At 41.3% G+C, this 15,924-nt stretch overlaps 1 protein-coding gene across 5 annotated transcripts in view; it reads left to right on the top strand.

Annotated features, from left to right (window-relative positions):
* Nucleotides 1–4,233: 4,233 nt before the first annotated feature.
* Nucleotides 4,234–15,924, top strand: part of NSD2 (nuclear receptor binding SET domain protein 2) — a 151,352-nt gene continuing 139,661 nt past the window's right edge. Inside the window, exons 1-2 of one of the 5 annotated variants that reach the window (XM_084626523.1) lie at nt 4,235–4,387; nt 7,717–7,852. The gene's annotated coding sequence lies outside the window, so the exon portion shown is untranslated. Of the gene's footprint in view, nt 4,388–4,848; nt 4,990–7,716; nt 7,853–15,924 lie in introns of those variants that run through there. The other 4 variants (XM_084626526.1, XM_084626525.1, XM_084626522.1 and 1 more) reach the window with 4 other exon arrangements.

Here is a 15,924-nt window from a genome sequence, read left to right as displayed (position 1 = left end):
CTAATTTATTTGAGCATAAGCTTTCATGAGCTACAGCTCACTTCATCGGATGCATACTGTGGAATATGCATCCGATGAAGTGAGCTGTAGCTCACGAAAGCTTATGCTCAAATAAATTCGTTAGTCTCTAAGGTGCCACAAGTACTCCTTTTCTTTTTGCGAATACAGACTAACACAGCTGTTACTCTGAAACCTGATGATTAAAGTTACCATTACTAAGCAATTAGCACTTAAAACTTTAAGTGCTAACTACTTAACTGCTAAATGCATTTCAAGTGAAGATGTACCATTAAACACATCTGTAAAAACTCCCACAAACATTAAAAGCTATAGAAATACAAAGTTAAGAGTTATATAAACTAGTGGTTCTCAACCTTTTTTGGACCAGGATCCATTTGTAAACATAGATGGTGAGGCCTGACCAGTGAATAGCTTAAGTAGAAAATATGCAACTGTTTTGGCCCCAACATCCTTATTACCCATTACACAGCAGCATCATCCCCTCCTACCTGCTGCTTTGTATACGCAGCCTTAGCCCTGTCATGAACCTTGCAATTGCTGTAACCTCTCCCATGGTTTACTTCCTCACCCATGGTTTGGTGCTCTGTGCATCCTCCCCAGGAGCAGGGTACCAGCCCGCAGCAGAACACAGACCCAGAGCCTCCACCTCTGCATCCAGTTCTCTGTGGGGTACTGAGCCCAGCTGTCCCTGAGCTGTCCAACTTTACCAACTTTTCTGGAAAGGCCAAACGTGGTGTGCCAACCCCCCAGCTTCGTAGCACGCCTTGCTCAGCCCCCAAGAGAGCCCAGTGATTCTGCTAGCATGGGCAGTTCCGGCCCCACCACAAGCACCCAGTGTGCAAGGTGAAGTTTGCATGGGCACATGCAGGGTGCCAGAGGGCCAGGTGCAGTGGCTGCAAAGGCGCCCTGCACAGACTCTCCCCTTTACACAGCTCCTCTGGGACTCTAGCCCTTCAGGACTTTGCTTTTCAAGGCAGGAATAATCCCCCTTCCTACCCTGAAGTGCTTACCAGCTGCCCCAGGTCAGGAAGGAGCTGCTTGGGGGCAGCCCCCCTCTCAGAGTTGCTGCAGCCCAAGGCCAGGTGATGAACCCAGAGTGCTGAAAGTTGCCCAGCAGCATTTGTGGGACAGTGCTGGGGCTGGGCAGAAAACCTTGGCAGCTCCCTCTTGCCTGTGCTTGCCTTCCTCGCCTGCAGATTTCCATCTCCTGCTCTCTCACCTGCTTCCCGCCCAGAGTTGCAACATGTCCTCTGACAAGAGCAGTGGTCCGCTTGCAATGCAACTGGGTGCCAGGAGAGGCCACCACGCACATGACAGAAATAGGTGGGTGGGCCAGTAGTCCCTGCTACATCCCTTTCTGAGGCAGTCAGCTGCGGGGGCAAGGATGTGAGACCCCAGCTTTCCAGTGCAGTCTTTCCCAGAACTCTTTGTGCGTTGCATTCGATTGGCTAATCGGTGGCACCTGCATATTCAAATAACTTCATTGGTATGCATAGTGTTAACATTCAGTGAAGCACAAGCAGCATTTATTTAAAAAAATTAAATGAAAAATATGATCTATTTTTAAAGTTTGGTTGCAACCCTTTTATATATTCTTGCGACCCACTTTTGGATCGTGACCCATAGGTTGAGAAACACTGATATAAACCACTGACACCAACTTTAACATCCAGTTCACAGACCATTAAAAGAGGTAGATTCTCCTTGACTAGCAAACATTAAGGCCCCAATTCTGAAAAGACCTACAAGGTGCTTAATGTTATAACTTTGTGTCTGGATTTATGTTTCTACTTGAAAAACCAATCCAAACTTACATCAAAGTCATAGATTTTAAGGCCAAAAAGGACCATTAGATCATTTAGCCCAACAGTTCTCAGCTGAGGGGAAAAATGCATCCAACTTTCTAGGGTGCATTGGCAAGCCTTCTCACTCATTCACAGGATCACAATGCCACTCATTCCAATTTGGCACAGCTGGCTCGCTGACATGAGGGAGGTGGCAGCTGGGCTAACTTGAGTGAGTGGTATTGTGACCTGGCACAAGAGTTGTAATGTCTGTTCACACTCTTCAATGCTAATATTGAGAAATACTGTCCTGAAAACTTTGTGGCTATTAAGGTATGCGCTTTTAAAAGATTTCCTACCCTATTCACAGATAGACAGCAGTATCAGCAAGACTGATTTATTTAAAGTAGAATCCCTTTTATTGGAATCAATGTTTTACTGACTCCAGTTCCATCTTGATTACGTTGGAAAGACCCATTTTATTAGGAGGAGGTGCCTCCTACTAAAATAAATAAATAGGGAGTGGGGTGTGATTCAAAAAAGGCTGAGAACCCCAATCTAGTCTGATCTTCCATATAACACAGGACACAGAATTGCATCTAGTTATTCCTGTAGTGTAGTTCTTACATGTTTTTTCTCCCTGTCAAGCTTTTTCTTTGAGTTTAATGGGAGTTGTGTATGACCTTTTAAATAATAATATAAATTTGTGCAAAATTTTACTTACAATTCCCACTGAGTTACATAGCAGCTGTGGGTTCTCAGCACCTTTGAAATTCATGTTGCTTTTATTTAGGTGTCTAAACTCAGGCAACCAAAGTTTGAAAATTTTGACCTGGGATAAACAAGTACTATGTGCTTTGCATCATCAAGTTTGATGGTTTATTACATTAATTCCTGTTTTGAGGTAATGGACATATTTATGATCTGGTATCAAGATTAGCTTTGTCTCCAATTATATTTTTCTAGCTAGAGGTAGAATTATTTTGTACCCCAAGGAAAGAAAAGAAAAGAAAAAAAAAAAAGGATAGCCGGATGTGCTTATATAGTACCGTGATAGGCAATATGGATACATTTTAGATAGTCATGAGTGGTTAAAATGTCTTGGATTTTTTTAAAATTAGTTGTACAGAAGGCAAGAATGTTTCTAATCTTTGTAGGAGTAAAAGTTAGGTAATACTGTTTTTGTGTACAATTCTCAAAAGAAACTATGCAATGAATGCTCATTCACACTTCGCAATTATTGTGACTGTTAGGCCTTGTCCACACTAGGATTTAAAAGGTGATGTTAGCCCTTAGTTAATATGTTTTAAAAGTCTAAGGTAGGGAAGTAGGGTTGCCAACTCTGACTGAAGTTATTCTGGGAGATTTCCCCCCCCCCCAAACAGGAGTCATTTTCTTAAAATATCCTATTAAAATCTACCTGATTGCTTTCAATAGTCACTAGGAGATTGATGCTGATGCTGGGAGACTCCAGGTCAATCCATGCTGTCTTTAAGGTGTTAAATAGGTCAAGTTAAAGCGCAGGGACAGACTAGCTAACACAACATCCCACCTTTAAATCCTAGTCTAGACAAAGACAAAAAGGTAGAGTTAAGGTTGTTTGGATTCAAATGATGGAGACGATGCCTTCTACTTACTATTTACACCCAAATCCTCCACAGCTGTAGACTGATGTCTAAATGTTGGGAAAGGCAAGGCCTCAGGTATGAAATGGAGTGAATTTATAACCAAGGGTGAGAGGCAGCAGAGTGTTTACAACTCTTGATCTACAAGAGGATCCAGAAGAGGAGGAAATAGTAGGGAGGGAGCCAGAGCATCTGTCCTGGCAGGCTGAGCCGTGGGTAGCCACAGGAACGTTTAAAAGGGAAAGACTCCCTCCATCCCGCAGCAGAGAGGGAAACACTGTACGGGACTCAGCGCAGCCGCCGCCCAGAGGCCCAGCCTAGACAGGGACGGCAGCGCCTGGGGCCATCCCTTAGCGCGGTTTGAGGGCGCAGGAAGTGTGCGTGGGGGAGGCTATGGGGTGCTGAGGGGAGTCGCCCTGCCTTTGGCGGGCGGGGGGTGAACGCGTATGGGGGTTTCACAAGGGCAGCTCCTCAGGTCTATTGAGCCGTGACTCATGAGGTAGGCAAGACACCGCCCCTCCCCGGTTCTCGGGAGTCCCCACCCCCCGCACTCAGGGGTGCCCTGCGGCAGCTTCCCTATCCTTCCGTCCTCCAGGCCCCCGCCGTTTGCGAGCAAGGTCCCCTTACCGCCTGTCGCGGGGACTAGCGGCCCGAGGCAGAGCCTAACCCCGCTCCCGGCCGCTGGGCTGCGTATGCGGGCGGTTCCGTGCGGGGGGATTTGAAACAGCCGCTCCAAGGGCCGCGCGGCGGCGGCATCCAATCAGCGGCGGGGATTTTTCGCGCTGGTTCTGGCCGGAGGAGGGGGCGGGGCCGCCGCGCAGGATTCCCGGAGCCGCCGCCGCCGCCGCTGCCGTCGTTACTGCTGCTGCGTCTTCTCGGCTGCCGCCGTTCGCGGGTATCGAGCCACCGCCTCTCTCCTCGCCCGGCTCCTGTGCGAGAGGATGCGCCAGAGCACAGGTCAGCTGGCCGCAGCCCGGCCGGTGTCCCTGGGGCGGGGGGAGGCCCCGGGCACGCTACCGCAGGCCCCGGCTGGAGGCGGGAGCGGCGGCGAGGTTGCCTTGCTTGCTCGCGGGGATGCTGTGCCCTGGCCCCGTGCGCTGCCGTGGGGAGCGGCTGGCAGCGGGGGTGGCCCGCGGCGCTGAGGCGAGGCCCCCAGCTTCTCCATCACCCAGCGGCGTTATCCCCCCGGTCTCCCGATCCTCGGGAGAGCCCAGCTTTCTCCCGCTTAGCCGGCTCTCCCAGCCGCCTCCTGGGCTGAGGGGGAGGCTCCCCTAACCTCCCCGGTCCCCCTCGCTCAGCTCCCGCCTCCGGGTGGCTCTCGGGGCCCCCTGCAAGCACCCCCCGGCTTCCCCCCCGGTGCCTGCCCATCCTCCCGCCGGAGGCTGCAGCGGGATTACTGGTGTTAGCTGGGCCTCTGATTCTTGGGTGTTGGAGGAGCGGAAAGGGGCAATGCCGAGGCTGGAGTCCCGGCTGTTGCTGCTTCATTCTTTTTCTGGTTACCCCCCACCCTATCTCTTCATCGCTGCTGCAGGAGGCGAGAGAAAATGTGACGGGATGGGGTAAGGCGCCTGTCGGTGTCACCTCCCTTCCCAGGGTGAAAATCAATCAGTGCAATATATATGCACGCACGCACCAATGGGAGAAAGATCTACTCGGAGGCTTTAAAATACTTCGTTAAATGGTGGTGGTGGGTATAAATGTACCCCCCATTGCACTGACTGTGAGTGGAGTAATCATCTGAGGGCTGCTACTGCTGCCTTCCCTGTGGGTAGAACTAGGATTCCATGGCAGCAGGAGTGAGAGAGTAACTCTGGAAATGTATGGAGGGGGAAGCCATGTTTGATTTATTCCTCTACCAAAGACTGGTGTGATGATCCTTATACTTACCCCTGCTGCGGTTCATTCCGGACCTGTATGGGAGGCGAAGGCGATCCCTATTAGAGACGAGGAAATAAAATGTTACTGCCAAGACTTAAATGCTCATTGGCTCACTCTTTATTAAGTATAAGAGGATAGGTCTCTCGTAATTTGAATTGATACTTGTGTGTTAAAAGGGGCAGTGGAACTTGTGTTTCCAAGGCCATAGTTATAGCTCATCCGTTGTGGGTTATAGCTCTGGGAGTGGGGGAGGGAATTCACCACACTTCTTGATTTTATTCATACTTGGTTCTTTCAAAATATGTCTGCTAAAAGGAGGGACAAATACTATCAAAAGTATAGGAGCAGTAAATAGATATTGTATTAAAACAGATTTAAGGAAAAAAGGGCCATTTGCTAACAGACCAGTTAGACAAACATGAGGTAGGTATAAGGCACTGCCTGTTTCTTGAATATTTTCCTATTGCTTTGTGCATTAAAATTGGTTTAGAATTATTCTTAAATTTAAGATTGAATGCTGCCTATGCTGAGTAAACAGGGTCTCTTATGAAAGGGAGATTGAGTCTCTTCAAACCTAAGACAGCAGCCCCATAGTGTAAGTTACCTATGAAGTGTTTGTGTGGATTTTGCAAGATCAACTTGCTGGTAGTTCATGTATCATTGTTGTGCTTAGTAAAGGTCCCTTAAATGTGGGAAATACTATTAAATCTGATCAAATAAATTTGCTCTTCTTCAGTATCTAAATACTGTTGTAGTGGAATCTTTATAAACTAATTGTTGTAATTATTATTTATTGTGGTAGTGCCTTGGAAACAGAACAAATGTACCTGAATAAACTCTCCAGTACCATTTAATGAAATTATTTGACCTGTTGGATGTGCTTGGTGAATAAAACTGCTTTGGAGCAGTACTAGTCAGTGCTCAAATATGCACTAAAAACTAAAATGTGACTTATGTTGGATTTATGTGCCAGTGTAGAGCCACAAGGAGTGTTGATGAAATTTTTTAGGTCATATTAATTTATAATTAAATAGTCTTCACCTCTTGGGTAGAAATAAGTTATTTCTTGTTAAGAATATGGGAATAAACATTCACTGCCACCATTACACTCTCTTAGAAATATGCAAATATTGACAGGTTAATAAAACATACATTTATCCAATACCTTAATTAAATGGAAATGTCAAAAAGGTAGAAGTACCATTTTATTTCTGGTAATTGGAGTGTAGGGGAAGTACTAATACTGACAGTTCATAGTAGTTTTTAGAGTTGAAATTAGTCAAATTAAAAATATAACTATATTTAAACTACTCTCAAATAACTAAGAATCCAACAGTAATGATGTTCCAGAAAATGAAAAATGATAGCGTTTAATATCTTTACAATTATGTAAAGTTTCTTTGTCTTGGTATCATTTCAAATATCAGAATATTACCTTAAAAATTGTGTTAGGCCTATGAGACTCTGGCTTCTAAGACATGGGGTTTAATTATTTTAGGCTGGGAACTTAAAAGGGGCTATGATGTATCTTGCTTAAAAGGCTTACTGAGTTCTAAAATTATGCATTCAACAAAACAGTGCAGGCCTGAAAGAGAGAGCTGTTACTATGTCCCATTGTTTGTGGCTCATTCACTTCTCACTTTTGCTTTGAATGTATTGTGTTTCTTTCATGCCACTAGTATTAATATGTATCTAAATCTAGGCCTCAGTCCTGCAATCTGATGTATGTGGACCCTTGTGCTCAAGTAAAAATACTTTATTGGTACTCCGTAGAGGCAAAAGGCTCCACCTGCCTTGGTCGGATTGCTGGAGAGTTGTGTGTGTTGCAAATATTATAGCAGCCCTGCCATCTCCAGTCATTTCTTCTTTCTGATGCTTACATAATTGCACAACAGAATTTTAAATTTAAAGTATGAATATTAAAGACTTGCAAACTTATGCAAATTGCAGGCATTTCCTCCACAGAACTCTGTAAAACATCTGACTTCTTATAGGGAAAAAACTCAAATCCCCAGAAGAGCTGAGCACTGCACTGTGGAACGCTTCTTAGCTGGTGCCAATGTAAGCAATATGCATACCCTGATATTCAAGAAGTCTTTCTAATGGAATAAATTTGGTATTCAATAGAAAATTTGACTGTTGGCGTATTTGTCTAAGCTTTTGTGCCACACTCATCGCTGTACTGTCCTGTGCCTATTTAAATCTTTTAACTTCATTACATTTTTGTAAGGAATAACAGGCTAAGACAAATGAGATGGCTGTGTGGCTTGGTGTATGTTCACCTGCGTAAGAGATCTGAATGTATAGGTGTCTTTTACCTTTTGACCAATGAAGAGTGGACATATTTAGGCAGAATAAAGTGGATAAGCACATCTAATTTTCTAACAAACATCTTATTTTCTTGTCAGTGGAGTGGCTTTGAAGCCTATGTGTGTCCTCACTGAAGAAAGCTTGACATCTCTGCTGTATAGTTGGCGAAGAGAAGGTGAAATATGGCACCCAAGGATGAATGGCCAAATGGGGAGGAGAACCAAATTAAAAAATGTACATATCTAGCAAATTGTGAATGGGTGGGTTTCATTTTATAGTTAAAGTAGAAAATGAATAGTTGGGAGGCCTTTGTGATTGACAACAGAAAGAAAACGGAAGAAAAGTGTATTGAAATGTAAGAAATGCCCCTTCAATCCATAGAGATATTGTCAACTTCAAAATCATACTTCTCTCACTTTTTTAACCTATAGTTATTACAAGTAGCACCTAAGATAAAGTATAATTATACAAAAATCAATTTTTATTTCAGATTACTTTGTGCATTTGACAAAAATTGAGAAAATAATAAAAATGGGAAAATGTGATAGTAAAAATTTTAAACTAGTTTTAACGTTTTGTTTGGCTGACTAGATTTCAAGTTGATAGTGACCCTTTTGAAATGAGCATATAGACTTTACCCTATTAACATAGGGGAACTTAACTTTTTTTTTTTAAAGGGGGGCTGTAATATATATGAAATTTTAGGATAGGTGGCATGCACTTGCAAACTGAATGCTGGGCTTTGTGTCATGTGTTCCTATTCTATACCCTACATTCTCAAAACAAAAAGGACAGACAGACAAAGTACTGAGATACCCAAGAATTATGGAGTGCAGATGTCTTGCACATCTCAATACCCTGTGCCTGTTGATGATAAATGAATGCGTACAATGTGCATCAGTGTGCTCACCATCAAATATCTTACCTGATAAATGTCAATTTCAATGTTAGGCTTAAGAAATCAATGTTTCTATAGTGTATATAAAAAGCTACCTCTTACTATGAAGGGAAAAATATAATAAGAGTATCCAATAAAAGAATAAATATTTTAAATATGTTTTCTCTTTGCCATAAACCAATAACTGTTAACTGTATTGCACCAAAAGTAAGTCTTCTGTGGTTGTGTTTTTTAGTGATTAAAAATAACAGAGTTGTATGGGAGTTATTTAGATAGGCCATGCTATAATGGGCCATAGCATTGAACGTAGACATTTTAAAGCATCTGCCTGAACATTTCATAGCAGTGTATTCTGTAATTACTTTGACTGGCTAAAAGGTCTGGAAAGGTAACATGTTAGCTTATATGTATTTCAAAGCTTTCTAATGTTGGGCAGAATTCCTTAGCCTTGGAGCACAGTTGACATATAAGCACTGGTGGTTGACATAATTTGAAACTAAGCAATAAACTATATAGGTGGTTAAAAGAGTGTGAAGTTACAAGGTTTCCCCAACAGGTTGTTGTCCTGTTCCTATTGTTTTTTCCCCCCTACACTTCAACTAACCTTTCTTTAACTTAACATAAGGTGATGTTTGGTACTAAAAATCAATTGAACTTCCACTTCTGTAGCACAGACTGTAGCTATTTGGTGTAATTCCTCCCATGGCAAACATTGGAGGGATGGGAGGAAAGCGAAAAATTATATGCATAGGGAGATATAAAGCATCAAATAGTGATCATATTAAAGATACCCAGATAGAAAGCCAAAGGGCTACTTGCCCCCATAACTGATTTTTTTTTTTTTAATTTTTTTTAAACTGCATGCTCTCTCATGGTGCCTGCTTAAGAAATAGCTACTAACTGAAAAATACAGAAGTCTTTTCTTAAGTCTGACTATTTAAACTTCTTCATAAAGAACTCTTAGGTTAAAAGGACCTTACATAATGGCCTTAGAATCTATAACCTGCTTTGTGTGTCTGTAGAAGCTACCTTCAATTTGTCTGCTGAGTGAAGTCTTTAAAGTAGCCACAAGTTCGATGCCTCTGTTATCTCAACAGAGAAACTGGCCTGCCTCTGAAACTTGCTTCAGTCTGTACCCCTTGTCAAAATTTTTTGTGGCAAGCTTATGTTAAGTGTTTACATCTCTAGTCAATAATTAAAAACATACACGACAAATTACAAACTTACACTTGAAAACAATAAACGATGTAGTTTTATTCAACATTCGAAGTACTGAGATCAAGAGTCCATTTTTCTTTTGCAACAATTGATAATATCACAAACAGAAAAATGAGCATTATCCTTTTGTCTTCGTCCTGTCTGTGTTTTATAATGAACCAGTGTTCAAGGAATAGAAGATGAGGGCTAAGTGAGATCTTAAAAAATAATATTTAAAATCAATTTGAAATATTATGGAAAAACTGATGTGATAGAAGAATAAAGGAATTGACTCTTAATTTTAAGAATCCTGGTAAACAAACCAGTACATACATATAATCTCCTGTCATAGTGTACAGACCCTGAATGATTTACTGCCAGGTTTGTGATAAGTAGTGAACAAATGTTTTTTGAAATGTTATTCTAGTGTGTATTAGTTTGAGGAGCAAAGGTTTGAGATCATGAAACTTGCCACCTTGATGATATACTATTGAAGCACTGTCCACACTGGCATTCAGAAAAGGCTAAATCAGAGTGTTATCTCTATAGAACTGAATGCCCAGGTTATAGTCTCATAATGGAGACAAGAAGCAGCATATAAATCCTTAAGAGATCAAAGCCAGTATGGGCCTTGATGAACAGTACAGAATATAAGGTTAGAATATGGATCACTACACTGTAAGTTCAAAAGTGGTAGCACCACAAACTTTGAATCAAATACTTTAGAAAAATTACAGCTCTAATTGAAGAATTTCCTATGAGAAATATGGATTGCCAAAAGTTGTGTTTTGGTAGTTTTTATGAGTGAACGGAAAACACATTTTTTTTTTTTTCAACAGGCAAAATACTGCTGAACAAAAAACTGAGTATGATCAGTATAGTATTTGGGTTTTATAAAGGCATAATATAAAATCCCTGTGTAAGCTTCGAGATACTTCATTGTCAAAAGTTGTTAGGCATCACAGATCTTAATCTTACTGGGGTAGGGTCTTGAAGCAAGTTCTGAAGAAAACGTTCTCAGTACTTGTTAATGGAAATCAATTTTACTTTCTAAATTATCCTTTTTGCTGATGATGTAACCCATACTGAAAACAGACTATCTTAATAATGTATTTACAGATTTGTCAAACATTAGGAACAAGAGAGGAACAAAGTGTAGATCCACTACTTAGTGAGGAAGGAGAGCTAATAATGGACAGCACCAAGAAGTGTGAGATGTTCAGTGCCTGTTCTGCTTCATTCTCTGCTAAAAAGGTTAATTGTGTTAACGCAAGGGGAAGGAATATACACCAGAATAGGGGAAGAAGGGGTTAAAGAATATTTTGATAAGTTAGATGTATTCAAGTCAGCAGAGCCTGACAAAATTCACTCTCAGGTCCTTACAGAACTAGCTGAAACAATCTCAGAACCATTAGTAATTATCTCTGAGAACTTACGGAGGACGGGAGAGGTCCCAGAGGACGGGAGAGGTCCCAGAGGACTGTAGAAGGGCAAACATAGTATCTACTATTCATTTAGGAAGTTTTGACCAGTTTACAAAACCTTGCCATATAAATACCAGAAACGAAGCAATCATTACAACAATTAGCTTTTCTTTGAAGAGACATTATAAAGGAATATAGTCAGTGCTTTCTATTTACTAGAGTATTACCATATTACAAAGTGAGCATCATTACAACACGTGTGGTGTTTCTGGTGGCTTTATTAGATAGAGTGAAATCTCTATACACACATTTAACAGACCAGGCATGTATGTAAAATGTTAATTTTTAAAAAATAATTGGACAGATGTGCTGGGTTTTTGCAAGTGAATTACTTTGCCTGAGTATTGAATAAAAGGTAACCATGTATTTATCTGTCCTCTGCCTATTTTGCTGAGTACATAATTAGTGTGTTAACTTTTCCATTACAACTTCCTGTAGTGTGTGTGTGTATTTAATTTTGAACCATTCCTCTATGGTTGGGCTGTTTTATTTTCCCCGTGAGAGGCTCTCAGTAGTTGAACAACTCATAGTATCTATCTTGAAAAACAGGAACAAAGAGGACCCAGGGATTTATAGACCAGTCAGCCTAACTTGGGTTCCTGAAAACGTACTGGAAGAAATGATCAAACAATTAATTTGTAAGTACCTAGAGGATAATAGGCTGAAAAGTAATAGCCAGCATGGATTTGTCAAGAGCAAATTATACTAAATCAACCTAATTTCCTTTAATGATAGGGTTGCAGGCCTAGTAGATGTGGGGGGTGGAGAGGGGAGAAGCAGTAGGTGGGATAGATCATGATTTTGGTTACGCTTTTGACCCGGTCCCTTATGGCATTCTCATAAGAAAACTAGGGAAATGTGGTTTGGAGATGAAATTACTGTAAGGTGGCTGTACAACTGCTTGAAGAACCATACTCAGAATAGTTATCAATAGTTTGCTATCAACTGGAGGCCATATCTAGTGGGATCCTGCAGGGGTCTGTCTTGTCTGGTACAACTGTATTTAGTATTTTCATTAATGACTTGCAATATGGAATGAAGAGCCTGCTTATAAAATTATGGATGACTCCAAGCTGGGAGGGGTTGCTTGCACTTTGCACTTGCACATTCAAAATAACCTTGATAAATTGAAGAATTGATCTGAAATCAACAAGATGAAATTCAGTAAAGAAAAGTGCAAAGTACTACACTTGAGAAGAAAAAAGATCAAATGCACAACTACAAAATGGGGAATATCTGGCTCGGCAGCAGTACTGCAGAAAAGGATGTGGGGATTATGTGAATCACATATTGAACATGAGCTAACAATGTAATGCAGTTGTGAAAAAAGGTACTGTCATTTTGGGGTGACAGGCATGTCATATGTAAGACATGGAAGGTAACTGTTCTGCTCTTCTTGGCACTGGTGAGCTCTCAGCTGGAGTTCTATCCCATTCTGGACACCACACTTGAAGAAAGATATTGGGTATTACAAAGAAGATGATGATCAGTTGTTCTCTGTGTCCATTTGAATGTAGGACACAAGAAGTTATTGGCTTAATCTGCAGCAAAGGAGACTTAGGCTAGATATTAGGAAATCTTTCTAACTATAAGGGTAGTTAAGTAGTGGAACAGGTTACCCAGGTAGGTGGTGGAATCTTCACCAATGGAGGTTTTTAAGAACAGATTGAACAAACACCTGTCAGGGTGGTCTCAGTGTACTTGGTCCTGGACTATTAGATATCACTTTTCTTATTGGTTAGTAATGAGAGGTAAGTATGTTTGTGAATTTGAGGTACTTGTGTAAAAACCTACTCTGTTCATGTTGACAAGTATTAGAGAGCCCCAGTCAACAGCCTGATGGAAGTTAAGCAATAGTAAAAGAACAAGGGGGATAATCAATTAAATTATTAGAGCAGATTTAAAATTTATAAAAGGAAATGCATATACAATGTGTATTTGCCATTGGAAATCCCTGGTATAGGATGTTACTGATGGAAAACGCTTAGATTCCAAGAACTAAGCAAATAGAAATGTCATTCAGCAGTTGCATAACAAGACATGTATTAAGAGAAGGAGCTGCACCAATAGGATAACTCAGGGGTCCCCAGCGCGGTGCCCGTGGGTGCCATGGTTCCTGCCAGGGCATTTTTGTGCACCCGCAGGACACCATGCCACTGAGAAGCGTTGCCGTTTCTTGGTGGCATTTAGGCGGCAGCGCTTCTTGCCACTGCTTCTTCTCGGTGGCGGCATTTCAGCGGCGGGGTGTCAGGCGCCTGCTGCAGTCTTCTGTTGTTGAAATGTTGGAGACCACTGGGATGACTAATTTGAGATTAAATTTGTCTGTCATCCAAGGACCGGTAGAGGTTTAGCAATATGGCAGACACAATACTTGGAGCCCTTGTGAGAGAGTCACCTCATTGAATTCACTAGCGATCTCTTGACAACTGGAGGAGCGTCATTAGTGGGCTATATTATCCAACCCTCCTTTGCTAGAGGAAGGGCCGCTGTCATGTGGTGCTATTGTGGATGCCCAGAAAATAAGGGAAGCTTCAAGTACAGTCTTGAAAAATGTAGCAGATACAGTTATTTTGGGAGGTTATGGTGGGGAGAGAGAGAGGAGACTTCATAGTGTTTATCAGGTGCTGTACCCTAATAAGAAATCCAGTGTAGTTGCTCCCATGTAGCTTTGGGTGGCCAGGAATTAGGGGGGGAAATGGCATGCTGGTGTTGCCGCCAGAATGCGATGCTTGGATCCTGCAGGAGATGCCCACATCTTCAGTGTATGCCTTGTTTGGTATGAGTGTGTGGTCAATTTGAAGTTCCTTTGCTGGGCTGGAAAAGAGTAGTTCTCCTCACTCTCTTCTTGCTGTGTGGGTGTGATTGGGAGGTTCAGCTGTTTCACTATTGGTATTTAGAGTGGAGATGGGGCTCCTCTTTCCTTCCATTGTTTTATGGTCCGCTCCCTGGATTGTGCTGGTACCACTGTTGCTGTCCAGAGTCTTTCCTTTCTCTACAATATGGAGAATCTGATCAGTTTCAGTCAAGCTTCCTGTTGTTTTGAGCAGCAGGAGTTAAACTTAGAAGACTTTCTTAAGCAAAGTGAGAGAGAACTCTTCTTCCTTGTGATTTTGCAGAGATTATATTTAATCTTTCCTATCACACACTCTTCCAGTTCCACCCCCAGCAGTGGTTCTTTTGTTGCAATTGGTCAGGAAAACTTTGGGCAAAGTGACATTGATCAGATTTGTGTAATTATCTTTGCTGCACCAGAAAAGCAGTGTTAGTACTTGCAGAAGAACCCCCGCTTGCCATCAGTGCTTATTGATTCTGGGACTTAGTGTGGTCCCTCCTGTCAGTATAAGGAAATTAAGTTTCCAGTTTCTCCTTGCTTTTCATTGTGGGAATAGGTCTTGAGTCTCCTGAGTTAGGAGGAAATCTGAGCACTCTTTCCCCTTCTCTCTCAGGAAGTATCTTCTTCTTTTTATAGCTTCCTTACTTAAGCATAGCTGTTGTTAGGTTACTGAGACATGTAGCCTAACAGGCCACAGCTGTCAGCTCCTTCTCTCCAAGCTAGGCAGCTCTGGCAGTCACTTAAAAGGCTGTTTTTCTCTTGTCACATAGAGAAGGGTTTCAGCCCCTTTTTTGTTCAGGCAGGGATAAGCCGCATGTAAACCTTATTTCTCTTAAATGAAAATATACTTTCATATTAGGGTTTGAAACTCTGCTCCTTTTTTAAAAACAAAAAATTGGGGCCAGAACTGTACTGCTAGAACTACTTTCAATATTGCTTAGTACATCTTAGCACTTTTGATGAATATACTGTACTGTATATGTGCATATATTGGCCATTCAAACGTTCTTTTAAAAAAGGACTAAAAGACTTAATCTTTCTATGTAAATGCAACTTATAAAGAGAGTTTGGTAAACTTCAGTGTCTTATGCCTTCATAAGATTCAATTATCCCAGTTTTTATTAGGTTTTTTAATATAACCGGGCATTGCATCTCAAATACATTAGTGTTGTATGGTTCTGGTTAAGGATGAACTTTAAAATTCTTGCATTTAGGTGCCTATAACTTTCTTAGAACTTAACCCTTTGGACTAAAGTTTCCCATGTTTGTTTTCAGACAAATGGCACATTTCTTTTTTTGGTAAAATTTGTTTTGACTGTCTTATTTATCAGTGTGTGTCATGCTCTTTAACTTTTTAATGCATTGATTTGCATTTAGATAACTCAGATTATATTTAAAACATCAGTCTTGCATATATTTAGTATTCAATGGGTCAAATGCTTTTGTTGTGACAGGATAAATTTGGGTTAGAAAGAAATTGGCCAGTCTGGTGGGTTAGTTTTTTTTTTTTTTTTTTTGGTGTGTGTGCAAAGTAATTTCTATTGAAGTTAGCAGTAATTTTGCCTTCCTAACAATTGGGGAACGAGGTCCTATGTTAAAAATGTCCTGAGCTGCACACTAGTGCTGTACTGCAAGAAACATGGAAGTCTAAATGTTTCTTTGGCATCATGATTTTATATAGAAGAGAATCTGAACGAACACGTGTCCAGGATATTCAAATTTAGTATTTAGAAGAAAGTCTTATCCCATCCCTAATCCTTTTATTTCTACATGAATCATGTATGGATTCGTTTAATTCTGATCTGAGAACAAGCACAAATTTTGGATGATTTCAAGATGGACGAAAGAGGAAGAGAGAGAAATCTCTTAGGATTACAAAACTAGCTTCATCTTA

The sequence above is a fragment of the Lepidochelys olivacea genome (assembly GCF_965140295.1).
Source record: "Lepidochelys olivacea isolate rLepOli2 genome assembly, chromosome: 4".
Taxonomy (NCBI): domain Eukaryota; kingdom Metazoa; phylum Chordata; order Testudines; family Cheloniidae; genus Lepidochelys; species Lepidochelys olivacea.
The sequence above is the reverse complement of the archived record's forward strand: the minus strand, read 5'-3'. Positions and strand labels throughout refer to the sequence as shown.